Source organism: Empidonax traillii, unplaced genomic scaffold (assembly GCF_003031625.1).
Source record: "Empidonax traillii isolate 1590-97213 ecotype Southwest subspecies unplaced genomic scaffold, ASM303162v1 scaffold997:size582561, whole genome shotgun sequence".
In the NCBI taxonomy this organism is placed as follows: Eukaryota; Metazoa; Chordata; class Aves; order Passeriformes; family Tyrannidae; genus Empidonax; species Empidonax traillii.
Genome location: NW_020956190.1, coordinates 18,437 through 34,424, shown reverse-complemented (window position 1 = coordinate 34,424; position 15,988 = coordinate 18,437). Strand labels below are relative to the sequence as shown.

Sequence of the window (15,988 nt, the reverse complement as noted above, 5' to 3'; positions counted from 1 at the left end):
GTTCTCCTTAGACCTTCCTATAAAGTTCTTCAGCATCTCCTGCTCCGTTTTCTAGCTCTTTAATGGTAGATTTCTTTTTCCCATAACACATTCCCTTACTGCTTAACTCTACACTGGCACTCGGCATCATTACTGTTGGTGAAATCTTCCTCTTTGCAGCCTCTCACTCACCAGTGAATGGCTTTCTTCTCCTTGATGATGCACTGGAAATTTAAATTCACTGTATAGAGAAAAAACATCTTTATCTCCTCTCCAAATTTTCCTCTCTGTTGTGTACCATAATGTTTAAAATTACTTTGATGCCAACCTGTTAAACTCAAGTGTTTGCCATCAACTCCCCTCTACTTCATTTATAATCTCAACTGTCATGAAATACTGTTCAGTTTGCTAAAATCTCTCTTTTCTCTCCATTTTAATAGCAAAAAGCCTCTCTCTGCCTCTGACCTTTAATTTTTCAGTGTCTTGCTCTCCCATTCCATACTTCCAAGACTTTATCACTGCAGCCATATAATCCACTTGTTCTTTACTAATTTCCTTTTTTCTTCACTAACTCTTCACTAACTTCCAGACTCATCACTAAGTACCCTTCATTGCTATCTACCATTACAGTATCACTGTCTATTATGCCTATTTCTCACCCTTTCTCTCTTTAAAGGTCTTTTTTAACATCTCTGTGTTTTCTCAGTCTGTGCTGGTTATTACTTCTGCTCTTGAGGTTTGTCCCTTTACCTGGAAGATCTGGATAACCAATTCTGCAATGTACACACTCTCTAAAATTGTCCACTAGACCATCCCTGTCAATAATTCAGTCTTCTTGCTCCCCAAGTTCAGCAGTTCTTGCCTCAGGATGTAAGAAAGGAAACAGCTGGTGAGCCAGGGGCAAAAAACTCAGAGTGAATAAAAATGTGGCATAAAAAGTTCTTTATATCTTATGGAAAGGATGTATGGAAGGCAATGAAACAACACTTAGCATCTCAATAGAAGATTCATGCCACTTTGTGAATAGGATAAACTTCTGTTCTCTGTGGAGCTGACTCAAGCACTTCTTCCTTCAAGGATTTTTTTTTTTTTTTTTTTTTTTTAGATTTGTGGAAAGAACTAGTGAGAATTAAATTGAACCACCTGCATATCTGGTCACAAAGTAAGATTTTGCAGATTTTTTGCTATGGTGAATGCCTGTGTTCATGTTTATCATTTCACTGTAAGGAAATGTTGGAAGAAATTCTTCCTTGCAATTACTGATTTGAACTAACATGTTTCCTCACTGGGACAGACATGTAGGCAAGTATTATGATATTTTCATGCAGAATATTTTTTATTCCATCTTTTAGGATGAAGTAGCACCAAACAGTCTAAGAAAGTATATGTTTGTTCTTACCGTCAGAAACCATCCCTAGCCACAGACCCTCTATACCACTGTAGATCTATTTCTAACCTTCCCATTCTCATTAATATTTTGGAAAAAGTTATAGATGCTTCAAAAAGACAATCTAAACATCTCAAAACTTCTGGAATTTTATTACTCTGGCTTCACTTTAATCTCAGCCTTATTGCTATAATTGTGTCATGACCCATGACTTCTGGAGAAAGACTGACAAAGGTTAGAAATTCTTGCTAACAGTAATTCCTCTAAATCCACACCTGAAATTTTCATTTTGGGGAGTTGCAGATTAGAATCCTAGAAAGAATAAGTTTATGCTGTGGAAACGTTCTGTCTATCTTTGAGAAGATTTGCTTACAAGTGGGAAAAAATCAGAAGTCCCTGCCAGCTGTAAGCATGGCAAGTTCACATGGCCAGTCCCCTTTGCTCTCCTGTGAACAAGATGACAAGATTTCTTGTGCCTGTGTGGTGTAACAACAGCACCAGAGACAGGAAAGCTTAGGCACTCAGGTCTGGGTGGGATGCACAGTGACTGATGGAGGATCATCCACTGGACACTCAAAAGTTAAGTGCTTATCACTTGGGCAGCCAGGCCAACTCAGTGTTGTCCCCACATTTGTTGGGCTGTCTGAGTACCAGACTAGCCTTTAACAAATGGTGTGTGCGTACCTACAACCTCAGGGTAGTGGCTGCTTCTGATCAGGGGACTGGGGTTTGGGCATAGCCTTATTTTGTTTCCTAGTGAAGTGCCTGTCCTGAGACAGGGCTATTTTTCATAGTGTATAGTAACAGGGAGGATGATAACAAGCGGAATAAAGGATATGGCATGGTTATTGTCAGTTCAAACCTCTTCTTGGGTCTAAAGACAACTTTTTAGATGTGAATGCAAACCCCTCCTAAAGAAGGTTAAGAATGTCCTAAACACATTCAAGTGTCAGCAAGAGGGTCAGCATAACAGAACTAAGTCTAAGAACAATCATCAACAATCACCAGTTCATCCTAGTTGCCCAGACTCTTCATTTCCTTGACAAATGTTTAATTTTCACTTGCGATTTGACTTTTCTTTAGAAGGTGAGTCATGCAACAACAAATCAAAATGATGACATTTTTGTTAGTCCTGTGCAATCTCACGTAGGTGAACCAATTACTTGCAACATAGTTGTTATTGCAGAAGCCGTTCTCTTCTAGACCACTATATGTCTAGACTAATATTTTACATATTTATTTAGCCGTAGAAGATACCAAGATTGAGAAGCACTTACAAATAACATAGATGAGTTTCCTGAAAGAGCCACTTTGTCTGAAAAGAGAAATTATACTCATACCGAAGCTTTCCTGTATCCAAATCAACATGGAAATGTATTTGGATGACGGAGGGAAAAAAAAGGACCCTTTATGCTCCCTCAAAGTTTGTGGTGACTCTTTTCCTATGCATACAATCTCACGTGTTTTGCTGCCACTATGCACGGTGAGGATCGTATTGTGTCATAGCACTAAAACTCAAGCAGCACAAGATTTCCTTGAATACTCCTTAGCAAGGGATCCCCTTTTGGTAAACAGGAGTGAGAGAATGCTCATGGAGTAATCACACAGCCTACTGCATTCATACTCCAGGGAGCTCCAAGGATAAAGAGAAAAGGCTGGAGGAGGGATTCTATGGTTGGGAGTAGTGCTGTTGTCATGACGTTCGAGCCACCTTGTTTCACAAGATACAGATTTTGCATTCTGAGTGTTCTCTTCATCTTCTGATGTCCATTTGATCTAGAGCATTTCTGGGACAAATATTTAAAGGGGAGAGAGATGAGTATGTCAGGTGGACAAATGAAAGGGAGGAAGAACAATTTAATATGGATCATTGCACAAGAGCAAACGGAGAATAAGTCGTCTTTGAATGACTGTGGCTGGAAATGAGAAAAGGGTTTTCAACAGGAGCTCTGGAATAGTCCCTGGGTAAAAGCTGATGTAAAAGAAACCCCAAAACAAACAAACACCCAAAACAAAAACCAAACCAACCAACCAACCAAAACAAGCAAACAAAAAAACCCCAAAACAAAACAAAACAAAAGAACTTCCTGCTTTTAATGTCAACTTGATCCAAAAAAAGAAGGAAAGGTAAGAACTGGTTGATAGATAGAGTTTGGGATTCGATTAACCAGGGTGTTCCCCCCAGCCCATGTTCCTATTTTCCAGTGTTCCTAAAACTGCTACTAACGTACCTGCTGGAATTGGCCATACTAATGAATAGCAGTTTAGTCTAGAGCACTGCTGAGGACACGCTGCCTGCCCGGTTTGATAGCAGTTGATTTGCTTGGCACTCTGCTGGATACACTTTGTACCTTAGAGGACAGGACTGTAGCACAATTTAAAACAGTCTCTCACCTAAATAGCTTGGGGTTTAACACAGAAACAAACAAATAAAAAAGGCAGTCTGCTATGAAAAGTACCCAACTTGGTTTGAAAACATAAAATACTGTCTTTAGATGATTTAGTACCTCATGAAATACAGTATAGTCAAAATCAAGGTGGCTCTGGCATTCAGTCCTTTGTTGCCTGTGATCTCACTGTCCAGCAGATCAGTTTCTACTTAGCAGAACCTAGTTAGAGCCTTTCAATCTCGTTTGAAATGTGACTGATGGCTAGCATTGCACATAAGAATAGCTGCTGCCATAGAAGTCCATCCAACTTCATGGAAAAATGCCTGAAACGTTAATAGCAATTCAATTATTTGGAGTCTTAAAACCCTATGAACCTTAAACCAACTGTCTCCCATCTGCACCTGGATCTGCAATAAATTACACTTTCAGATAAATTTAGTCTTCTTAAAATTAAAGCTGTTTTAGACCATATTTTCTTGAATTCAAGGAGATCTGTCTCCCATCTTTTGAGGGACACACAGAGACTCCTTTTCGTTATGAAATAAACTACATTGCATTTACTTGGGCCATCAGCATACTTCACAGCAAATTTACTGGAGGAGATGACTGGTGGCAACTTATGTCACAACCCACATATGTGTTCTCTCACTGTGGTTTTAAAGAACTGATGAGCTGAATGTCAGGAGATATATGCAGAAGGTATCATGCTATTTGCTACACACTTCCATTTTCTCCTTTTAATTGTGGTTTTTTTTTTTTTTTTAAATGTAGGACTACATTGCTCAACCATCAAGTCCTCATGTTTTTGCAGTCTTTTGCTTACTGAGGATTTTTTTTTTCTAACATGGCCCTAACTAATATCATATTGCTATTCAGTTACACATTCAAAGGAGCAGTGTAGCTATATTGGAGAGGTTTTACTGTGGTCATCCTCAAATAAGTAAGAATACTTGATCAGAAAGATTGACTTTGACTAAACTCCAAATTCCCATTTTTGTCCAGGAGATTTTTTTGATCTGGAGATTTTCTGGATCTTACGCTCTCTCTGATGTTTCATATTGAGCATTACTTTGGTAAAAGGGAAGCTTTTATGTGGAATAGGAGACAAGAATGTTAACTTTTGACCCTAGAAATCAACAAGAATTATGCCCTGCATATTTAATTTCTGCATGTGCTGCTATTTTAATGTGGAATCTTGTAATTATTTAATTGATATGTATCTGTATTTCTTTTCTGTGAAATAGCAGTGCTGTTTTCTCAACATGCAAAGGTGATGTGGTTGCTTGAAAAGTGAGCTTGTAAAAAAGACAGCACGATGAAACAATTATCTCAAAGCCCTTACTAGGTCTAAATGCCAAAAATCTGGAAGGACTGGAACAGCCTTTTCATTATGTGTTATTTATTTGTTCTCAATGCTTACTAAATTATTAGATTCTCAGGATAATAATAAGAATATAAAGGCTAGTCCCCTCCTTTCTTATTGTTTTGAACAATTGTATTCTCTACTTCTTAAAAGTTCCTGAAATGTCACATTGTATAAAACCAGGTCACAATGTTTGTCACAGCACTATATGCCTGACCAAGAAAAATGCTCAGCAGGAGTCATATAAGGTTTACAATTTTCCTGTTACCTAGTGCACATACAGATATAAGCCACTCACCTTTCCTAAACTTTACACTTTCTTTATGAATATGCTTGGACAATTCTCTCTCCTGTTCTGTATGAAAGAAATAAATATTGAACATTAATCATAACCACCTCAACCCAGAGATCTGACAGTATATTATTAGTAATAAACATATGAAGGACTTGAATGAATTTGATATAATTAAAGCCATTCAATATGAGTTATACTAAATATAATTTTAAAAACTATATATATTTGAGATGGGTATCGGTTAAATTAATACTTCACATAAGACTGCCAACTTGATGGTATCGTCAATATAAATATGTTGACTTCTGTTAGTACACAAAACATTGGGCTTGTAGAATAAACATGATAACAATTAACATGATGAACATTAAATGCATTAAAAGCTGATAAATCTTGATCTGAAATTAAAGACGAGGAATCATTATTAAGCAGGTGTGTTACTAGATCCTTCAGGAAAATGTTCATTTATACAACTTGACAACCTTCTCCTCTGCTGTGAACAAAAGAGAAGGAACCATAAAAATTAACAGTGTTATTATTTGTGGTAGGTGAATATCAAAGGAACAACATGAGCTAACATGGACTTAAGATGATCTTAAGACCCATTGTTAAGTAAATCCCAGCAAACAGGGATTTACTTTGGCTAATATCATATGCCTAAGAAGAAAGAATGCAGGCCAGAGGCAGAAGCCTTCCTGAAGAGATGTGATGTGTCTGTACTGGAAAGCTAAACAATTCCAGGGCTTGTTCTCTGGCCCTGAGGCTAAATGACCAATTCAGTTACATTCATACGATTAGACTGACCTGCTGTGTGTAACAGGATAGAACAGTCCCATATCAGCATTTTACTGGTAATGATCCCTGGAATGTGATAACTTTCCAGTCAGCTCTGGAACCATTCTAACAATTCAGTACATAAGCGATCAAGTTCTGGTACACAAGCTCAGGCTTCTATTAGTTTGCAGAGACATAACATGAGACTCTTAACAAAAACTGAGAGTCATGGCAACTAGAAGAAATACTCGGTGCAATCCTGTACCCACAAGAGTTGTGCTACCTTAGCTACATAATGCCAAAATCTTAGACACATGAAAGCCATGTGACTTCTGCATTTTTCATTGACTGCTATTGAAACTGCTATTGAAACAACAGTTGTGATGTCCTCAGATGAAGATGGTTATTCATCAATTGAAGAAGGTTTAAGAATTGCTAAGAAAGTGCTTGAAAGCATATGGAACTCATTTCATGGTAAATGCCCTCAAGAGCTATTTACATTAAAAATAGAAAAATTTCAGGAGTGTATTTCTCAGTTTCGGAGTAGTCTATAATGCAGGACACACAGACAGTAGAGGTAAAACATGGTAATTCTCTTGGACAGGGCTCAGTGCTGTTTTAACTAAATTTTTCAAGTGTCTAACCTTTGTCAGATATCTCTATCCTAGACTGCAATTAGCAGTGGAGGCACCGGCTTTGAGACTAACACTGCATACAGGACGGTCCTCTGGAAGGAGAGCTCAGGACAAATCCAATAAATAGTCAGATTTCTGTATACTGAATCACTGATCAGTGCAAAGTCCTACATGAACTAGCCCCTCAAAGCTGCCACCTTCATAACTTCACAATTTACAAAGTAGCTTCATACACTGGGTAGAGGTATTCCCTCTATCCTTTTCAAGATTCTCACCACACAAGTACTTAATTTTTTGTGGTTGCTCTATGACTTAATTCTACATATCAAATAATCAAAGAATTTGAAAATATCCTTTTTTATTCTGGTCAGGACAGTGCTTACCAAACCACTGAGACTTGGATTATTAATATCATCTGAATTTTTTTACATTGTGAGGGTCACTAATTGTTAGAAAAAATATTTGGAAAAATACAATGCATACAATAGTGAAAAAAAATGCTACACATTAGACTCCAGTTACCAGATTATCAGATATATCAAGCTGTATCAATTAGATTATCAGACCTTTATATGACAACTGCATTACAGCAAATCAGATATATTTTTAAACCATTCTATGTGAACGATAAAAAAATAACTTCTACATCTCACTCCTCTCTTCCCAAACCCTTCTTAAAAGCTAGGAAGTATCTGATTAATATTTTAGAACTTTGTAGTTTCCGAAGATAATAAGACTTGGAAATAAAAGTATCTTTTGGACACTGAGTAATTAGGATGACCCTTCCCACCTACATTAATTGAAACAAGGCTACTTGTGAAGCCCTTGTATAGGAGGTTATTACTCACTGTTCCCAATTTTCATACGATGCAAATCATTAAGATAGCAGCATCTAGACCACCCAAAGGTTTGGTGCAATGTGAATATCAGAAAGCATGTGCTGTCTGCAGTGCTGTCAGAGTAAGGTGGATTTGATAAGAAATTCCTTACTTCAGAAGGTTGCTTTCATTACATAAATAATAAACAGTAACAATGGTACTAAAAATTTACTATGCATTTCTTCACTATGAGGCTAGTGAGGCACTGGAACGAGTTGCCAGAGAAACTGGGGATGCTCCAACCCTGGAAGTGTTCAAGGTCAGGTTGGATGGGGCTTTGAGCAACCTGGTCTAATGGAATGTGTTCCTGTGTGTGGCAGGGGCGTTGCAACTAAATTATATGTAGTGTCCCTTCCAGCCCAAATCATTCTATGATTTCCCTTTAATTTAAGCTTTTGTGAGACCAGCATGTATATAGTGATACTAAGCAGCCAGTGGTACTGTGAAAAATCTAGGGCATTCCATCCTTGCCATGGTTGCGATGTGCCTAGGACACATTGCCTCTTGGGGTGCTCTGTTCTGAGATCTCTCTCTTGAAAGCTGTCTGGATTACAGTATCAGAATCACAGAATAATGGAATCGTTTGGGTTGGAATAGACCTATCATCTAGTTCCAACCTGCCTGCCAGGTTGCTCAAAGCCCCACCCAACCTGGCCTTGGGAGCAGGCATAAAAGCGTCGTGCTAATGATACTATGTCAGCCTTCATCCATGCTTCCTGGGGTTTAAATGCTTTCTCTCATAGGATTATTTTACTGTAACTGACATGAGTTGCTGATAAATTAAGCCATTGTTACAGTATACCACAGAACAACAAAACTACCCAAATCATAATTAGCCTTAATAAAACAAAATAAGATCAAGTGTTGCTTCGACTTGTACATAGCTAAAATTACAGAGCAAGGTGGCATAATCAATTGACTTATATCAGGGAGCTGAGACAGTGTGGCCGTCTCCTTTTATAGACAGCGTTACTCTGACATACTTTCTACTAGTCCGTATGTACAGAGTTGGGCTATATAGAGTGGTCTAGCTTGTGAAGTCTGTCATATTTCAGCAAGCACAGCAATCACTGTAGAAAGCAGCCAAACTGATTTAAATGAAGCTGCTTTGGTAGCAGAAGGTACACAGCTGTGTTAATGCATCATTCTCTAATTTATCCCTTTCTCACTGAAGAACCTAAACTATATATCACTCACTATTTTAGTATGGAAAAGGATTATGCAGTGCAGATGTAGTGTTTAAGATGTGTGAGTGTCTTTAATGCTTGGCTGTAGGATTTAAGACTTTATTAAGTTTTCTTTCTGTTCTATCTCCCTACCTGTAATTCTCCACATACATTCTATCTAGAATTTTTCTGATTTCTTAGAATTTACAGCCATTTGATTATAAAGTAAATAATGTGTGAAAATTTTGGCTGTATGAAAATTAAGAAGCGCTTAGTTTATATTTTATAAACAAGGAACTTAAAGACAAAGATATCATTCAAAATTTTTATGAAGATATGATAGAATCAATCTGAAATTGAATACAATACTTTTATTTAAGCACCAATTCACTAATATGCCAGAACAACACAAATTATGGAAAGCACACAAGTCATTTAAATTGAGTTTACATCTATTTTGCATCACTGGGGCAGTGCAAAGCAGATAAAGCACACCAGGGAATCAAGCCCTTATGTTGGTTTGGTTGAGGCACAAGTTACACGGTGGCTGGGCAGATGCCAAGTTCATCTGTTTGTGTGCTTTAAGCATTCCCCCACGTTCCTGCCACAGTTATGTTGCTTGGCTGCTTCCTTTGTGCATGCTAGAGACAGCAGCAATGTCAAGGGACAGCTTTCGAGAACAAATACCTGACTTCAACTTGAGACACAGAATCTTTGCAGAAAAGACTTCTCTGAAATGCTTAACTTTCCGGATAATTGAATTGAGATGTGCATGCAGCTCCCTACCTCAGACCCATTGTAACCAAGATTTGCAGAGGTGCCAAGCAGAAGGGCTGGGCTCCTTTGAAGGGTGCAGTAGACTCCCAGGAGTCAGCAGCAAAGCTATTCACACAATTCTATTTACAGCCTGTATAGCCACAGCCATTAGCTATAACCATGAATAGATAAACTTAATTACAACTTAATCTATTAATTTGTTTTTACACCCTATGAGCAAGCTTTTAATTAATTAACAGTATGGAAAGTTTGATTACGTTATTTCATTATTAAGACTACTTAGAACAAAAAGTATGTCAACAGAAATGCTGAATTTCTTGAAGGATTTAATTTTTAACTCATTTTAGCTCAAGCCAATTAGCATGTGCATTTTATGTTCTTAGAAACCTCATCCTGTATTCACACCATAAGCACTACAAGTATGGTGGGGATATATTTTTCATTAAAAAAGCTGAAACCTAGGTACAAATGCAAAATAAATCCCTGACATCATGAAGACATGATCAGGAGGGCGCTAACGGAACTGTGATAAACATCTCTGTGAGAGCTAATACTGTTTCACTTAGCATACTTCTGGCATATTCATACTCCATATGTTTCATACTTAAAGGCATGCATATAAAGCATATAACTAAGAAAGTGCTATTTAAATGTACTAGGATTGTAAAATTTATTTAAAATAATGTATTTTTAGTGAAGAAAAATGTATATACCATATATATATATATAGTTTGCCATATACACACACACATATACACCACTTATGAGTGAAAAATCATTCTCACGTTTAGTTTGAGAAAGTCCAAAATTGGCTGACATTCCTCCTACCCTGTCCCCATAACAATATCACTCAGCCTCTTCTTTCAGTCTTTTGGCAGATGAGGATTAATGCATCTGAGTTTCCAGCATTTTATTTTTTGTGAAGAATTTTACAACTTGTGGGCTTCTACCCTTCTCCACTTAAACACACTCTGCTGTGGATTATATTGTTCCAGGTTGTGTCTACTGCTGATTTCAAACTGTGAGAACTTCTGGGTCTTTGGGTTCGGGTTGCACTTTTGTAGTTCTCTGGTCTGTTACTCCTCTATTATTCTTGTGAGGAAACCAAAGGGCAGCTACCAGTAAGATCAGGGAAGTTTTCTGCAGTATTGGTCTGATCAATACCTCCTCAAACAGGATTGGAACACAGGAGTACTCTTGGGGAGAAGATCTTGTGTCACAGCTCCTTACAAATCAGTTAGATTTCCCGGGACATTTAAACTTTACTTTTGAAACCATACATGTTATTCAATATGCACATCCTTACAATGAACATTACACAGAAAAATTAGAAGTGATGCTAATTCAAATGTACAGAGTTCATAGCTACATGTCCCTTGATTTATAGCTTGCATTCTGTATTTAGTGTATTTATTAAAAAAGGAGAATTGTGTTAAGAATAAAACATTTTATCTTCTTTTCAGGGTAGGTAGAAAACTGGATTGGGATAGGGAATTTTTCACCAAGCTGTCAGTCAGATTTCAATTCAAATCAATAGTGCAGGGAGTCGTTTTTCAGCAGACAGCTTTTCAGTACCCTTCTTGAAATGAGTTCATGGGTTCAAGGCAATTATTTGTGCATAAGTGTCCAGGTTGCATAACAAGAAAAAGAATTACTATTCTTATCTGTAGATTTCAACATTACGATCCAGGGCTGATTATAGTTTTACACCCCTAGGCAGACCTCTCGGCTCTGTGTTAGGTAAAATGAAGGGACTTGATCTGTCAGTGCTGTGCCTGCTCTGGTGTGAGAGGACACTCCTAGCACTTTATACAGATAGAGTATGTGCTGCTTGTCACATATGAAAGCTAAGGCAGCAGGTTCTTGAAAAGAACATTTGAAAGAGTATACCAGGAAAAGATCACTGTATGCCAATACTGTTTCTTACATTTTTCTCCCTTCAGCAACTGCTAATGACTGTAGTCAGAGCCAGGATATTGGACTGGATGTTCAACTCACTATAGCAATTTATTTGATCATACGCTTTTAATGAAATTATGTTCTTATTTTGGCTACTTAAAAGGATCTAAAGCCCTGATGGAGAAAGGCATTTAAATGCTTTAACGCTTGCATTATTTTAGGGAGGTAAGTAGTTGTGCGTATCACAGCATTCACGTCTCAGGACAGAAACTTACTGGGGTGGGGCTCATGTATCTTTTATTAGGACTTCACTTTTTCTGGGTATGAACTCAAATAAAAATATGTATTTGATAACGATGATAACAGTGTGTAACACTGTTTCTTGACAAAGGTTAAATAGTTTGTCTGGCTAAATGGCTTGTGCCACGGGAAAATTCCCCAGTGATTTATGTAAGAATGATGAGACTAGCATCCACTGATGTGATAAAGAATCAACTTCTTTTATAGAACTCCCCACATTTGCAATGCATGAATATTACATTTGTAGAAAGCTATTTTTCACCTGTTACCCATAATAGTGTTGCCAGACAATATGTATCTTACATTCACCTAGCAGGGTATTTTGGATTTCATCCATTTTGCAAAACCATCTGGCTGCAAACCTATGACACACGTTGGTGAAAATCCAGATACAGAAACGAAGAAACCAAATACCGAAACCTGTACATTTTACCCCTGCCCTGCCGAGTCTAAGCCCTGACAGCGCGATAATGTTTCCCTCTAAATCAACAAGAGGAGGTAGCGATGAATTGGGTTCGCAGCCGAGTAAGCGAGACAACCTCGGTTTTTTTAATTGCGGGCGGTTTCACCCCGAGGAGACGCGCAGACCCGCAGGAGCAGCACAAGGCGGGTCTCGGGCGCTGGGCAGCGGTACCGCATCTCCCCCCGCACCGGGAGCCGCGGCAGCGGGTGTTTTCCCGAGAAGCGCAGGGGAAGCCCCGCGCCGCTCGGGGCCGTGCCGCCGCACCCGCGCTGTCCCAGCGCTGTCCCGCACTGCTTGGCGCCGGGGGACCGGGAGTATCCCCTGGCCCGCCGGGGATCCTCTGGCCCGCCGGGAGCATCCCCGCGCCCGGCCACCTGCTCCTCCTGGGGCCCCCCGCCCGCCTCCCGCGACATATGCAAGGGAGGGGCGGGAAGGAGGCCGGGGCAGAGGGATGGCGGTGCCGCAGGGTTCGGCGGGCGGGGGAGGCTGGGTGCCGCCCGGGCGCCGCGCTGGGCGGCGCGGACGATGCCCGCGGGGGCTCCCCGGCCCCCGTCCGGGCCGGCCCGGGGGAGCAGCCGAGAAAGGGGGCCGGCGGAGGGAGGGATGGAAAAGCAACTCCTGATCTTAGAGCAACGACTCGCTTGTTCACTCTCACCTTCCGCCGTCTCCTCGGACTGAAATACAACAACGACGATAATAATAATAATAATAATTACACCTCCTCCCTCCGCGCCAAGCAGACCCACGTTACAAGGAGGGGAAGGTCAAGAGGAAAGACAGCAGGAGCGCTGCCTCGCCTTCGAGCTGACGGCTGTCACACCTTGCCCCCGGCTTCCCCGGAGGCGGCCCAGTCCCTTCCCCTCCCCAGGCTGGGCAGCATCGCCCGGTGCGGAGGATGCCCCGTGGCATCGCCCGGCGGAGCCGCGGCACCCCCAACGCAAACCGGAGGGCGACGGAGATAGGGGGAGCGGGCAGAGCCCGGCGGCACCTCTCCCCACCCCTTTGTGCATCGCGGGCAGGACACACACACGCATACGCACACACACACACACACACACATACATACACACACTCTCACACTCCACCTTGCAGCCTCGGCGCCGCAGCCGCCCCTTGTTACACACGCATGCTGACACGAAGCCGGTTCCCCCGGCAAACGCATTTTCTGTTGAACTCTACCGTCATCCATCCATCCATCCATCCATCCATCCATCCATCCATCCATCCATCCATCCATCCATCCATCCATCCATCCTCTCGCCTCCCCTCTATCTCTTCCCCTCCCCCCACCCCCCGCAGTCGGTATAGTTTTTTTCCCCACATACACACCCTTGGCATCACTATAAAGCAGACATTTTGATGCCGTTTATCACGGTACAGGCTGAATTAAGCGCGGAGCGCCTTACCCACCCCCGCCCGGCTGCGTGCAGTTGGCGCTGAGCGATCCCGGGAAGGACTGGTGCGGCTCGTCCCTAGCGCAGCTGGTTCGCTGCCATCCGCCCAACTTCAGCACCCAGCCGGCGGGGAGAGGGAGGGAGGCGGCGGCAGGCAGGCGGGCAGGCAGGGAGGGAGGAAGGGAGGGAGGGAGAGAGAGAGAGGGAGGGCGGCAGAGAGGAAGGGAGGGCGGGAGGGTGCGAGGAGCGGCGCGGAGGCAGGAGCAGGAGCCCCCGCACATGCGCTGTGCCAGCGGCGGCGGAGCCCGGCGGCGGCGGGAGTTTCCCCGCTCGGCTCCGGCGGGGGAGTCGCGGCCCGCCCCGGCTCGGCACCGGCGCTCCCTCGCTTGCCTGCCCGCCTCGAGGGTGCTCGGCCGGGCTCCACCCCACTTCGCAGCGAGATTTCCCCGGCACTCATGGGCGGGGTGGTCTCCGAAGGCGGTGGGGCCGGGCCTGCGGTGCGCCGGGCGGCGGAGGGGCAGCATCCCCGCTCCGGGGCTGGGAGTTTGAGACGGCGGGAGCCATACGCCGCGCTGCTAAGAAGTGAAAGGCTAGCGGTGCTGAGCTCCTGCCTTGTTTTAATTCTGGTCCCCACATTCGTATATCCAAATAGATAAAAAAAAAAAAAAAAAAAAAAAAAAAAAAAAAAAGTGTATAAACCGGTACCCAATCTTCATTCTCCTCGTGCAGCCGAAGGAGAGACAGATTTAGTGGCCAAGTAACTTGTGGATGTTGGGCACCGGAAGCACAATGCCTAAATAAAGAAGCAGCGGGGATCTGCACGCGTCTGTCGGTGGCTACTGTGAGAATCAATACCAGGATGCTCTGAAAATCTGACTCTGAATCCCTCCAGGTCTTGCCATTTAGGTCTTCCCATCTTTTCAAACTCCAGTTGCCAAATTTTGGCTCAACAGAGAATGTTATTTAGCTTCCCTACTGCACCTTAAAAATCTGGAGCCTGATATGCCTCAAGGCAACAGCACTGGAAAAATACATATTTGGCATCTGGATCCTGTCAAATTATGCCATGAATCCAGAAATGTTAATGTCTCGAGAGAACACATTACTGCATTTACCACTCCACTTAAACAGTCTGGCAAGATGGTACAAAAAGGTACAAGGCTACATTAAGGTGGTCCTGTGGCTTGCCAACAGTCAGTATTCTGTTTGCAAAAGTGGTCAACACACCTGTGTATCCCATCTAGAGCCCAAAGTGGAGTGCTACAAAAACTAAAGCAAGAATCACATGAATGTTCAAGCTGAAATTAAAACAAAGCAGTCCACAAGGGCTATCTTGCATGAGAGCTGTAAGAGCATAGGCACATCAAAACCATCCCAGCTCCTGGGAGTTTTTATTCAAAAATCAACTAATTTAACAGCATGGCAGTAGCAGCCATGATTGTGTGGCTTTTTGTCTTCTGGGATAGGAGCTTCAAATTCGGAGTCACAAGGACCAAAGTCAGTTTAACCTCCCTGAAAGTCTCTACTCATAAAACCACCACTTCTTATCTTGATCCTCATGGAGAGTCTGAGGACGGGAAGAAACAATTCTACTTGAGACCAAAGGTTACTGGTATGGCCATTTGAAAGTCTTTATGAAAATCTAGCTTACATTTCCAACCCTTAGAAATAGTACTCAAAAGAGTATGATAAAAGATAAAATGTGTCTGCGAAGCATTAACAGTGTTTTAATTTGTTAATTGCAATGCTTCAAATATTAGTTGAGTACCTTTCTACTGCTTTAAAGATCACCAGTGCTATTCTAAGGCCCCAATTAGGAAAAGCTTCCATATTTAGGAAATAATCTTAAGACTTGTTTAACTTTAGGCTCATATATTAAAGTATATTGACTTCATACTGAAGACTGTGAGCCTTCATACCTGCTTAATGTTAGGAAGACAGTTTTAGTCTGACAAAAGCTATGAAACAAATAAAAGTGGGTGTCTTCTACAGAGTGAGTAGCTACATAGGGAATATATCCAGATGTTCAACCGAAAAGGGAGACTAAATAGTGGGTAGGATTGAAAGAAAATATTTTATCCATATATCAGAAAAAACCCCAATCTTTACAAGTTTGAAAATGCTATGCTTAAAATGTTTAAATTAATAAAATTCTTCAGCTTTTTATGCCTTTGTTAATGTTTCCCACAGTTCTGAGCAAGCCCAGCCATTCCTATTTACCATAGCTTCCTGCACTGAAGCCATTCCTTGTTGTTGCTTGAACTCCTGTTTATAAATCCACTTCCTTT

At 41.5% G+C, this 15,988-nt stretch overlaps 1 protein-coding gene across 4 annotated transcripts in view; it reads right to left on the bottom strand.

Annotated features, from left to right (window-relative positions):
• The window catches only part of RGS17 (regulator of G protein signaling 17), a 72,267-nt gene extending 58,394 nt beyond the window's left edge, over nucleotides 1-13,873 (bottom strand). For 2 of the 4 annotated variants that reach the window (XM_027903864.1, XM_027903866.1), the window contains exon 1: nucleotides 13,717-13,817. The gene's annotated coding sequence lies outside the window, so the exon portion shown is untranslated. Of the gene's footprint in view, nucleotides 1-12,276; nucleotides 12,299-13,712 lie in introns of those variants that run through there. The other 2 variants (XM_027903867.1, XM_027903865.1) reach the window with 2 other exon arrangements.
• Nucleotides 13,874-15,988: the final 2,115 nt, after the last annotated feature.